This window comes from Octodon degus, unplaced genomic scaffold, assembly GCF_000260255.1.
Source record: "Octodon degus isolate 3935 unplaced genomic scaffold, OctDeg1.0 scaffold00327, whole genome shotgun sequence".
In the NCBI taxonomy this organism is placed as follows: Eukaryota; Metazoa; Chordata; class Mammalia; order Rodentia; family Octodontidae; genus Octodon; species Octodon degus.
The window spans coordinates 713,543-727,618 of NW_004524903.1; the positions used below are offsets into that span (position 1 = coordinate 713,543).

At 36.9% G+C, this 14,076-nt stretch overlaps 1 pseudogene; it reads right to left on the minus strand.

Annotated features, from left to right (window-relative positions):
* Nucleotides 1-354: 354 nt before the first annotated feature.
* On the minus strand, nucleotides 355-6,977 carry LOC101584798 (annotated as a pseudogene).
* Between the last annotated feature and the right edge of the window lie 7,099 nt (nucleotides 6,978-14,076).

Below are 14,076 nucleotides of genomic sequence, written 5' to 3' on the forward strand. Positions count from 1 at the left end.
TGAAGTCCTGCTAGCTGTTATTCCTCAAAGGAAGCTTGGCAGGCTTGGAAGTATCTGTTTATCTTCCAATGGTTCTAAGAGTTCTATATTCCAAGTAATTCAGCAATTAACAGGAGAATTTAAGCAAGAGAGACCAAAAGCAGACTTTGTAGTAACATGTACTAGAAAGATTGGCATTTTAAAAAAGTTACATGATAACTGTAAATCATGAAAACAAATTAAAAACATTAAAAAATTAAAAAATCAAATCAAATGTACTCATAAAAGTATACTTATTTTGTTAGATCTATTTTATGTACACTTATTTTATGTCAGTATATTAAAAAATTTGCAAGAGATGGAACTCCCTAGAGTTTATAACAGAAAACAATAACCACCACAGGCACCTCCTCTGTGGCTTTCTTCCATGTGTGACAGTTTGACTCTTTTATTCTGATTCCCACAGTCCAGGTGTCTGAATGATTTTTTTTCAACAAATTCTTCAGAGCCCATTGTACACCATCACAAGTTTTTGCACTTGCCTCTATAAATAAGAGGTAATGGTTTCGTGAAAACTTGGGCCTTCATTTCTATCAGCTTCATAATTATTCTTATTGATTTTTTTCCAACTAGTATATTTACTGTCATTTCTTCTACAGTATGTTTCCAATTCATTTAACCAATTATCCAGCTTAACAAAGGTGTCTCTTCTTGTGACATCATAAACTAATATAACACCCATATTGCAAGAGTAGTCTTATTTCCATCCACTGATACTGTTTTCACCTTGAAGCCAATACCTACCACCTCTGCAAGTTCTGGATCAAAAGTATCATCTGTGAACCCCAAGAGCAGGCTGGGTTTGCCCACCTGTTCTCTCCGAAATAAGGATCTTTGGAGAGGGCAACACGCCCTCGTCTGTCCTGACCCCGCTCTGCACCAACTCCAGCTGGCCTCTGTGTGCACATCTCTGCCCTTCCCCCAGGGAGCAGCCTGAGCATATGATTAATGTGTTTGTATTTCTTTTTATTTTAAGTTCTCAAATCTTAGAGCATCATTTCATATTTTAATTTTAGCCTTAAAATTATCATAGTAATTAAATACCATGTATTTCTGTGGAGAAGCACCAGGACCACTCTCCGTGAAAGAAGAGAAATTATCTCATTTGGGATAAACCTGGCCAGGTTTCCATGCACTGACATGTACAGAGGTGGTTAAGTAACTTTTCCTTGCCCCTTCAGCTGGCTATAGGCAATGCAGATCAGTCCAGCCTAGTCTTTGAAGCAAGGTCAGTGTTACCCTGCCCCAGATTTCCCCTCAAAATACGTGAGCCAGGCAGGAGGCAGCATGACAGCAAAGGCTATTTCAGACCACCGACCCAGTCCAGCTCTCAGAACTCTTGTACTCCCAGGTGCTCTCTCAGCTTCCAGTCGCTCCCTTCCTTAGGAATGAAAGCCGGGGTTCAGTCCCCTGTCAAGGCCTTTGTGCCAGTTAGCCATCATCCTCACTGGATGTAGGACCCTCTTGGTTCCCCAAAACTACAAATATACCTACTGTCTTTATTCTCATTATGGGTTGCACTGGAAGTGGTTGCTTGAATTAGCACTCCAGAATTCCAATTACTTTTCCATGGGATTGTAAATATAAGCTTCTCAGGTTGTGCAGAGAACCAGGAAGGGCTAGATATATATTTCCATATCGATGAGTAGTTTTGTTCTTTCAAGAACATATCTGATGTTAATCTTTATTGTACTTTTTATGTTAAGTTTATCTAGAATTGATCTTGTAATCAATTTGGATTTTCTGATAATGGAAGTGAAAGTGATCAACTTTATATAGCAATAAACTTCAAAAGGGTAGTTAACTAGGCACATTCTTTTTTTTTTTTTCTGGCCAGCTCAGCCCTGCCCTGAGGATGGAGCTGTCACAGCATGAGGTGCCGGGACTGAACTTCAGTCCCCTGTGCCTGCCTAAGCTTGCCTAGGCAGGAGCTTTACACCCCTGAGCTATCTCTTTGGCCCAACACTTTCTATTTTTAAAATTGTCAGTAGTGATGATGAGAAATAAGTCTTTTGTACTTCTTTCATTTAGTGGTATAAGTTTATAAAATAATATTTTTAAAAATATTTATTCCAAAGACTTATTTTTAATCATCATTAGCTTTTCTTTTTGTAAACTGATGCAATAAACATTTTTTCCTATAATTATATTTGGGAATAATAAAAGAAGGCTAGTAGAATACAAAAGGATGCTTTCTCACATAGGAACAGTCCAAGACTGAGCAGGAGGGGATAGGAAAATTAGTGTGCAAGGGCCTAATGATCTCAATGAATAAACATAAAAGATTAATAACGGCAGCAATAATGAAAAGTAAATAAGGCAAAAACAAGGAGGATGGAGGGAGAGGGAAATAAATGCATTAAAAAGAAACAAAAGGTATCATGTACAAGTTCACATTCTGCAAGGTGATTGTAAACTGCATGTATTACAAACATGTACTAATAACAAAATAGAAAAAGAACCACAGAAAAATTTTAGAAGTCTTTCTAAATGCAGATCTTTGAAAACAATGATCTTACAATACATATTAAACATCTAGTTATATATGTACACAAACTATATTGATTGTTATCCTTACTATTTTAAAACAGGCTTTCCCATACTGATAGAATATTCTTAGAAAATTCTTGTAAAAACTTTTTTTTTACAATTAGCATGCTTATAAAACTAGGATATATATCATAGCAAATCAAATTTTCTGGATCATTATATATCACTAATTTAAGGTACTTCCTGATTTAGCAGTATTACAACCAGAGCAATTTACTTTTATTTTTTCTTTGCTTTATACTTTGAATTTTTAAAATGGAGAATATAAAATCACTAATAAATTCTACAATTATCAAACAGATATAAAATTTGCTACTGAGAAATACTCATTTGAATTTATTTAACCGGGAAACTACTCAAAGTGATTCTAATTAATTGCAATTTTTCTTTACTATGACCTACAGAAACAAGGTATAGTTTTGTTTAGCACAGCTGGGTGATCATAGATAATACTAATTAATGTTCTTTGTATATAAAAGACTAGAAAAACTATGTTAAAATTTTTATAATAAAAGTTTTTAAATGTTTATGGATAATTATGTTTAATATGATTTAAAATCATACCATTTACACATGTACTATATCATCCACATCTCTTTAATTTATGTGGACATTTTAGCCTCTACATACTATGGAAGAATTCAAAACTATTACATAAAATACATTTTTTAAAACTATATACAAGAGAACACTACATTTTATTGTCCCTTACAAAAGCTGAACATATATTTTTCAAATTTTCAAGGAAAAAATAACTTTTCAAATGACATATAAACATGAATTTTTTTGCTTCATTTGGCTTGTAGCCCAATGGAGCTTAGTCACATTTAGTGAAAAGATTCGGTAAGTATTACCTAATCCAATTTTTAAAATTAAGGTGGCCTAGATGTACAGTCATTGGATATTTTGGATAGAATGTATCCCCCACTTGCCCTTGAATTGCTATCTTTCTTGTAGGAAGTCACAATCTCCATTTATTCTGCCTTCAGGTAAGTTTTCTTTCACTGACTTTATTGGTTCATTTCCCCTCCTCCCCCGCTTTGGGCTATTTAAGGTATTAATACAGCTCAATTATCTATCTCTTTTCTGATTATCTGGATTTTTGTTAATGTCTCTTTCCTGACTTATGACACTGAGCAGATTATTTTGAAGTACACACTGTAACCGTTAGGCTGTGTTTTCTCACAGGATCTTCATTGGCATAATAAATGTTTGTACTACAATTTTCAAAAACCCTTTGGCCTCAAAATATTCAGAAATAAAGTTTTGATGCCCAGACAATTGCCTAATAACATAGTGTCTGAGTTTCTTTAGGCAAGGGTTTGAATATTCTGATTCAGAAATGACCAAATTATCCAAAGATTCTTTCCAGAGGCTCGTATCAATTTATCTGGGCTGTGTTGGGCATATGGTAGAAAGGTAGCCTCTGGGGAACAGACTACAGTTACACCTCAGTTCCCTAATCCTTGTGTTTGTAATTTGGTTTAAAAATAAAAATGTTTGGCAAAATTTTGCTTCCCTTTACAGCCTCCATGGTGATGACAAACGAGACAATACCAGTCTTCCCCATGCAAACACAAATGCATCCATCTTCCCCCAAATCATTCAAAGATAAACTCATAAATTGAGGTGTTGTTATAGGCCACATACGATGTTCCAGTGATAGCAAGTGAAATCCAGGGAAAGGTGCTCACAAAATTAATGCTTGCATTGCCCTAGTCTATCCTCACATTCTTGTCTTCATTTCTCGATGCAGGTTGAATACATACTTCCAAAGGGTGTCTCAAGCATAATAAGAATGTAATACCTGGGCTGGGAAAATAGCTCTGGGATCTAACCACCTGCCTGGCAAGCACAAGGACTTGGGTTCATTCCTTGGTACCGCATGCCATGCTGACCCCCGGCTGAGCCAGCTACCGAAACCGGGCATGGTGGCACACACTGTAATCCTGGCACTGGGGAAGCTGAGACAGGAGGATTACTATGAATTAGAGCTGTGTAGCAAGACACTGTACCTAATTAATTAATTAATTAATAAATTTTAAATTAAAAAAGAATGTAATAGTTTAGAGCTGGTGGTTTCAACTCTACATTGACTGATGTCATAAATTGAGTATTATAGCAAATACAAATATTTAAATTAAAAGTAAATTAGATATGTATGTGTGATGGAGAAAACTGATCCATCCATTTATAGAAAAAGTATAATATTTACAGAGAGCCTTAGGAACTCTAGAACTAAAATCACTAACTAAAAATTCTGCATCAGTTTTAAGAAAATAAAATACAAAATGTTTTTATATTACTTTTCAGTTAGGCTTCTAATTCCAGGAGAATATGTAAAGAAATGGGAGAGTGGAAGTTTTTGAAGATAGATTGATAAAAATTCAGCAATAAAAATTGCTGAACTTTGAGGCCTAAGGAAAATACTATAGTAAACCATCGTGCTCAGAGATAGTGCTTTGTGGGTGTCGAGGTGAATCAAGAATGGCTGTCTAGGGCCAGGGAGATAGCTCAGTAGAATAAGTGCTTGCCTGGCAAGTGCAGGGTTCTGAGTTCAAACTCCAGTACTGAAAAAAAAAAAAAAATGGCTCTCTTCACAAAAGAAAAACCAAGAAGCAATGTCTTAAACTCTCTTCAGAATATATCAAGACAATTACTTCCTCCCCTAATTTCTAAAGTCATACTTAAATAACTTTAAAAGAATATAGACTCTATTATTCAAATGATCTTTAATATTTTGCATAAATCAATATCAGCAGATACTCAGTGTCTAATCAAACACTGTACTCTATAAAAACATTGGTTGTATCAGCACAATGAGATTTCTTAGAATTGTAAAAGTGAATTCATATATTAGTCTTTATTGTTCAACTAAAGAAACATATGATTTAAAAATTCAACCAAAAATAAAAAAATGAACAAAATAAAATATTAAAATTCGACAAAAGTATATAAGCCATTAACTTATATCCAAACATAAAATCATAACTTTCAAAAAAAATTTAATGGTAAAATAGGTGAAACTAGGAATTTAGTTTTTAATAAAACTGAGTTTAAAAAATGGCCCTTGGAGAAATAACTTGTAAAATTATGTGTAAATGTTAACCACTGGATCCTTAAAGGAAAATAACATTTTAAGAAATAATTTCCTATAACTTTATGAAACATAAACTCTCCTTATATTTTAGAAGCACTGTGGAATTATTGGAGGATAACAACAGAGAAAAATAACTCAGAATCACATAGAGTATTGTCATTCATTGATAGAAAAAGTCCAAAATCCACAAAAGAAAATGATCAAATATCCCTAAGTCGTACTCCTGCACCTATTATGTGTTTCTTCTCAATAAAAGAAACAATTAAAGTCCAGCAGGCAAATGATCATGGGATGTTTTTAAGATTCTAAAATGTGCAAATCTAGAATTTTGGATGCACTGAGTAAACATTTTCATACAAAGAAATACTTGGAAATTTTGACCAAATTGAAGTACTGAATATTTTTGGGTATTGTGTTTGCTTTGTTTTGGAACCATGGAGAAAATGATTGCAGATGGAAGTACAAGAAAAGGCACCGAAGAATAAAAATTTACTAACTCTAAAAATAAATATTTTTAAAATGTAAATGTGCAGTGACGCTTGTTGACTTGGCCCGCAAGTCGAGACACGGGGTAATGACCTGGAGGAGGAGGAACGGGGATGAACAAGACAGGGCAAGAGATACAAGAGACGGAGACAAGACAGGCTTTCTGATCAAGTCTCATTTATTGAAGAAGTGAGCGGGGTCTAAATAGCTGTATAGTGGAAGCAGTTGGGTGGGACTAGTTGTGGATTGGTAGTGGAGGTCCAGGACCACAGGAAGATGCCGAGGCAAGCGGGGATTGGTGCTGCAGCACTTCTTGCCCAAATAAGGGAAAATATAACAGGAGTGTTCTATTGCCCCCCACAGCTTGTACCTTTGAACAGACAGAGCTTTTACCACCAAATGAACTTTAATAGACTTTTTCATATCTGACTAACATCTGAGAAATTACCTTTTGAGGAAACAATGCACATATTTTTAGAATTTTCCACAAAATTAATTGGTTTTTCTTTTTTTCTTTCTTTTTTTTTTTTTTTTTTTTTTTGTGGAACCGGCAATTGAACTCAGGCCCTTGCACTTGCCAGGCAAGCGCTTATTCTACTGAGCTCTCTCCCCGGCCCAATTAATTGGTTTTTAATATTGAACTTTCAGAAATTTATAGAACAAATCAAACTTACCACATGAAATCTATAAATATGTGTTACATTTTAAAAGCAACCTTATTGACGTTTATAAGGCACTGTGTCCAATATGCAGAACATACATTCTCATCATGCATCTGTGGAGTTTCATAAAAAGGGACCATCTTGGATGCATAAAGTTTAAAAATAATTGAATTAAATTCACACAAATAATATGGTTTGATCTATGAAACAAAAAAGGGGAAAGTGATCAAGTGATGGGGAGTGTCTGATTCACTTCACTTAAGGGCACGGCAGTCTCAATGGAAATCCATTTGCCAAGAATGCCTAGAAGGAAGTTTATTTATCTATTTATCTTTATATTAGAGTGCTACTCCATTTCACAGAAATGTCACTTTTTTTAATCCATTTATCTGTTGATGGGCATTGGTCATTTCTAAGGTTTAGCTATTACAATTTGTGTTGAGATAAGCATGGGTATGCATAAACCACTGTAGTAGGATGTTTTGATTCCTTTAGGTAAATTAGGAGGAGCAGTGGAGATAGAGAGGGGAAGGTACTGGGGAAAAACTGGAAGAATCAAATATGTAATATAATATATATGTTCCCTATGATGCATATGATCATTATGTACATTAAATTGTACCAATAAAATTAGCATATAGACACACACAAAGAGATGAGGAGACATAGAGAAGGGAAACACAATGAAAAATATAATTGTGATGTGTGGAAAACATGCAGCAGTTTCCCACAAGGAAGGTAAACATTAGTGTTAAACACATGTAGTAATAAACTAAAGTATAAAAATTCCATTACCAAAAGAAGGAGAAAATAAAAAAGTTACATACAAAATCTGCATGCATTTCAAGAATCAGAAGGATATTTATGAATATCACAATAAATGCTGAAAAATATTTTGAACTGAGAGCAGAATATCTCCTATTAATGGGATAGAGACTTGGGGATAGAGATTCTTGTAATTAATTGAATATAGCCAAAAGACAAGCTGAACATCAAAGAACAATAATATTTTACAGAAATAATCAAATAAGAAAAATAAAATTTAGAGTTAATACTGTAATATTTGTGTAATTTGATAAAATGTAGAAAAACAAAGAATAGAAAAAAAGTTTTTAAGGCAGACATCAAATGATTAAAACTCTTAATAAATGACATACAGCTGACTAGCTCATCACAGAAAAAGCACCAGAGACACAAGTAACCTCCCTACTAATCTTCTTGGGAAGAGGTCTTTAAGGCTCCTCTGCAGATCTAACCTCCTTACAGGAAATGACATAACATTTGCATATTCCCTAAGTATATCATACTCTATAAATTATCCCCAGATTACTTATAATATCTCATATGATGTAAACGAATGCAATTGTTATTTACTGTACCATTTAAGGAATAATATCATACAGAAAATATTCAATTTTTAAACTGCTTTCTGGACAGTTTTTAAATTTGCAGATGCAGAACTTGAAGACATTAGTCTCACTGTGTATTACTGTATGACATCATCAGCAATCCTGCTGGGATACGAATCGTATCTGATGATACATTTCTCAGTTACATTGAATTCTAAACTGCAAAGAATAGATTCCTAGAAAAGTAAGCTAGCCAAAATTGACACAAGTATGTTTTTGAATTATTCTATAACTGAATCAATCAATCTATCCACTATCAAATATTTTCCTGAAAGAAAAATATCTTTCTTACTCAGCTTCAAAGCAAGATTTTATGAACATATTAAAGATTTATCAAAATATGTCACTCCTGACAAGAACTAAAGAGAACAAATGTATGAGGTCCCTGTAACAATGGTTCTATAATGGTTAATTTTATGTTACAATGTGACAGGTCCACTGTGTGCATAAACATTTCTTCAAATACTATAAATGTTTCTGGGAGGATGTTTTGGAAGAAAACAATATTTATGCTGTTAAACCTAACAAAATAAATTATCCCCCACAATGTGAATGACAACTTATTTGAAGAGTTACAAGATAGTGCTGATCCTTTTAGTAAGACAGAAGACTTTAGATAGGAACTAAGACATTAGCTATGAGTAAACCTGCTAGCAGTTTAAATATTACTTTAATTTTTATAAGTATACTTTTGTGATGTCCAACAATCACATTCATTGTAGAGAACTGCCACGTACATGTCATGTCTCGGTCCTTTTAGCTTTCTGGTACTTTCTTCTTCTTTCTAGTTTCCCATTCACAGATCTCCTCTTCTCTACAGTTCACACCCCCCATTTGTGTTTTAATATCAATTCCCTCACATAGTGCAGGGCATACAGGGTCTACAGGGTCTCACTCCATAGATCAGGCTCATAGTGACCCTCCTGTTTTCAGCCCCCCAAGCACTGGGATTGCAACACGCGCAGCCATGCCCGGGCTCAATCACCATCTCAACGCGCCCCGGGGGCAGGGCCCCAGCTGATCTCTAAGTTATTCAAATATTTCGCTTGTTCTGTAAGAGATACCACATAGTATTTAACCTATATCTGATTTATTTCACTTAGTAGTATTAGTCATTTTCCTACAAATGACAAACTTATCCTTCCTTATGATTGAACAGGACTCTATTATGTATACAAACTACATTTACCCATACACTTAACAAGCATATCGGCCTCTTCCCAAATGTGTCTTCTATGCAATCCAACGCATTAAATATGGATACACAGGTATCCCTACAATATGATGTCTCCACATCTCCTGAAGAGACACCCAGAAGTAGCACGATTGGGTCAACGGGAATTTTTTTTTAATTTCATTAAGAATTATCATTCTGATTTCCAGTGATTGTGTTAGTTTACATTTCTACCTGAAAGTAGAAGCATTCTTTTCTTTCTCCATAACTATGTCAATCGAAGACTTTAAATAAAATCATAAACCATTAGGCTGCCTGTTCTCAGGCCTTTAGACTTACACTGACACTAAAGTAGCAGCACTGCTGCTGGTCCAGACCGCACACTCTTACAGCACGGGAGAGTTCCGGGTGCAGCACGGCACGGGAGAATTCGGGGTATGGCAAGGGAGAGTTCCCGGCATGGTAAGGGAGAGTTCCGAGTACGGCAAGGGAGAGTTCCCGGTATGGCAAGGGAGAGTTCCGGGTACGGCAAGGGAGAGTTCCGGGTAGAGCACAGAGAGAGTTCCGGGTACAACAAGGGCGACTTCCGGGTACAGCACGGGAGAGTTCCGGGTGGAGGAAGGGAGAGTTCCGGCTACAGCACGGGAGAGTTCCAAGTGGAGCAAGGGAGCGTCCCTGTACAGCACAGGAGAGTTCCGAGAAGAGCAAGGGAGACTTCCGGGTACAGCATGGGAGAGTTCAGATTACAGCACAGGAGAGTTCGGGGTACAGCAAGGGAGACTTCCCGGTGGAGCAAGGGAGAGTTCCGGGTACAGCAAGGGAGAGTTCCAGGAACAACACGGAGAGAGTTCCGGGTACAGCAAGATAGAGTTCCGGGTACAGCACAGGAGAGTTCCAGGTGGAGCAAGGGAGCATCCGGGTACAGCAAAGGAGAGTTCCGAGAACAGCACGGGAGAGTTCGGGGTACAGCAAGGGAGACTTCCGGGTACAGCACGGCAGAGTTCAGATTACAGCACAGGAGAGTTCAGGGTACAGCAAGGGAGACTTCCCGGTGGAGCAAGGGAGAGTTCCAGGAACAACACGGAGAGAGTTCCGGGTACAGCAAGATACAGTTCCGGGTACAGCACAGGAAAGTTCCAGGTGGGGCAAGGGAGCATCCGGGTACTCAAAGGAGAGTTTTGAGACCAGCAAGGGAGAGTTCCGGGTACAGCAAGGAGAGCGTTCTGGGTACAACAAGAGAGACTTACGGATAAAGCACGGGAGAGTTTCGGGAACAGCAAGGAGAGAGTTCCGGGTACGGCAAGGGAGAGTTCCAGGTACAGCAGGGAGAGAGTTCTGTGAAAAGCACGGAGAGAGTTCCAGGTACAGCAAAGGAGAGTTCCGGTTACAGCAAGGGAGAGTTCTGGGTACAGCACAGAGAGAGTTCCGGGTACAGCAAGGGCGACTTCCGAGTACAGCACTGGAGAGTTCCGGATGGAACAAGGGAGAGTTCCAGGTACAGCACGGGAGAGTTCTGGGGCACGTAATCATATGAGCCAATTTCTTGTATTTAATGTGTTTGATAGATACACAGACAGGATATGTTGTTGCTTCTATTTTTTTTTTTTTTTAGGAGCAATGATTAATATAATTAGCATAATTTCAAAAGAGTTTTATACAAAAGAAAAATGTGCCTATCACATGAATACAAGTTCAAAATTCTTAAGGACAATCACTATTTAGGGAAAATGAATCGCAATAAATCTTATTTGAAGTTCAGTATTGGTATCAATTTATAAATCATCAAAATTACAAAATAAAACAAATATATTTAAAGTTTGATAAATGTAGAATGAACATTTGCCAAAACTGAACTTGTTTTGTAAACATTGGAGCAAGACAATATCATATTCTGATCAAGTCTACGGAAGCATATATGATAATTGTACTGCTTCATGGTAAAATTCTAAATATCTGGAAACAAGGTGAAGAACCTGAAGTCTGCATGCCCATTCATTTTTTTTTTCTTTGTGGATTTAGTATGATAAGTTAAAATGTGGGCTATGAATTTGGTGAGGTGGGACAGTGATTGCCTGGCAAATGTGAGGTCCTGAGTTTGATTCTTGGTACTGAAAACCTGAGAAAGAATCTGGGGAGATAACTCAGTGGCATTAGCCTCTGCCTTCCAAGTATAATATCAAGAGTTCAATCCCCTTACAATAAATAAATAAATGTATTAATGGGGATAAAATTGAAAAGTAATGAAATTAGCATCATTCAGAGATACTATTATTTCAAATATTAAAGCAAAGATATATTAACGTACTTAGTAACTAAATTTAGAAGGATTGATGAGTTTGAAATTTCAGTTCTAGATAATGGTCCTAGGCCCCGGTGGGTATGTATAAGCCAGGTGACCTGGCTTTAGTCATTCCTCCCTCCTTCTTTTTCTCTGACATTAATGCAGACCTGCAGGCAGTGTGAAAGAGCACTCTGCTTGATGGTCTGTGTGTGCAGTGTGTCAGTGATTTTGTTGACAACCAGGCCTCTGATAACAGTGATAAAAGGACATGCCACACCACACCACTGGAATCAGCAGGGGAAATCCAGTTCCATGGGCACAAAATGCAAGTGTGTGATATTCAAGATACATTTATCCATGGATAACAAAGCACACATGACTGAAGCCAGGCAGCCATGAGCATGTGTGGGTAGCCATCTTAGCCCTGTTGAATCTTTACAAAGTGCATACCTGATCAATTCTGGCTAATATAGTTGCAATAATGAGAAAATGTCTTCATACAGAGCTAACAAAATTGCTCTTCTGTTCCTATTTGTAGGTTTCAAAATAACCTTAGAATGTTGCACATGGGTGGTGAACAATGAGGAGAAATGCTTACAGCAAGAACTAGACCTGTCCTGTATAACAAAGGAAAAATGAACGTATAATCTATACAATAACATAAAGGGCCAGCAAAATAATTCAGTGGATTAAAGCACCTGGAAGCAGGTGCTGGGGCTGAGGTTTGATCCCTGGGGCCTGCCATGCCAGCTCCAGCACTGGGGAATGCTGAGATGGCAATTGAGACCAGGCATGGTGGTGAGACCCTGTAATCCCAGCTCTTGGGAGGCTGTAAACAGGCGGAACACCACGATTTCCATCTAGTGAGACCCTGAACACTCTGTAGACCCTTCCCTAAAATTAAAAAAAAGGCATAAAATACCCCATTTGTGTTTTTGATAAGTTTTTAATAACAGAAGTGAATAATTGACCCTTGTAAAAATAGAAAAAAAAATGAAGTATTTTAAAGAATATTCCACCAAACAAATATATCAGTGGTCAACAGGCATATGAAAACCTTTTCTATGCCACTAACTGTACGGGAAATGAATATAAAAACTGTAGTAGGATATTTACACCTTTCAGAATGACTCTTATCAAGGCAAAGTGCAACCCAGAATACAAACTGATTATGCACATGTTGGGAACCTGGAACCCAGGTGCACAGTTGGCAAGTATGTAAATCAGTACAGTCATTTTTGAGAACAGTATGGAGGTTCTGCCAATATTTAAAAATAGAATTAAGCTAAGATCCAGCAATCTGACTGCTGGGTATTTGTCCAAAAAATTTAAAGTACAATCTGAAAAAGGCTTATGCATTGTCATGTTCATCGCAGCATTATTCACAATTGCCAAGAGGTAGGAACAACCTAAATGCTCACTGAGGGGTGAATGGATAGAGAATGTAATATGTGTATACAATACAAGATTTAAAACAAAAATTAACCTTGTTATATGCAACAACGTGGTTGAGAGGGCCGGCCAAATAGCGCCTGCAACCAGGTGCAAGGGCCAGGGGTTCCATCCCTGGGTCTGTTGTGCCGGCCCCACCCCTGGGGCACCTTGAGAGGGCAATTGAGATTGGGCATGGTGGTGCACGCCTGTAATCCCTGTTCTTGGGAGGCTGTAAACAAGAAGAACATTACAAGTTCAATCTAGTAGTGTGAGACCCTGAACAACCTGTAGACTCTTCCCAAAAAATACAAAAACAAACAAACAAAAAAAATAAACCCACATTTGTGAGCCTTCACAGTACTACTACTTTAAGAAAACTGAGCTATGCACAGAAGGACAGATATTGCATAATTCTACCTACATGACACATCTGCAGAAGCCAAATTTAGAAACCATGTGGTAGTTTGCTAATGGGGAAATGAAGGGTAACTGTACTATAAATACTATTAGTATAGATTCAACTTGTGGAAAAAAGTTCTGTGGTAAAATAATGATACATAATTAGCAATGACTGTATCTTTAAAATTTGTAAGATACACACTTTATGTGTTTTTTAACACAGTTATTAAATATCAGTGAAATTACATTATCTAGACTTTTGGCGAACTGTACCTTTAGTTGTACTTTTATTTTTCCCGCTTCAGTACTGGGGATTGAACTCAGGATCTTGTACTTGTCAGGCAAGCACATGTTCTACTGAGCTTTCTCCCTAGGCCCTAGTTACATTTTTAGTAATAGAGAGAATGTCAAATTCTTGAGTAAAGACTGTGCTATAATTAATAGGAACATAGTCTTCTTCTTAGACACACAAGCTGAAATCCCACAAGATATAAACACAAAAAGTGTGTGAATGAGTGTTTGTGTACTTACGAATTTTTTTT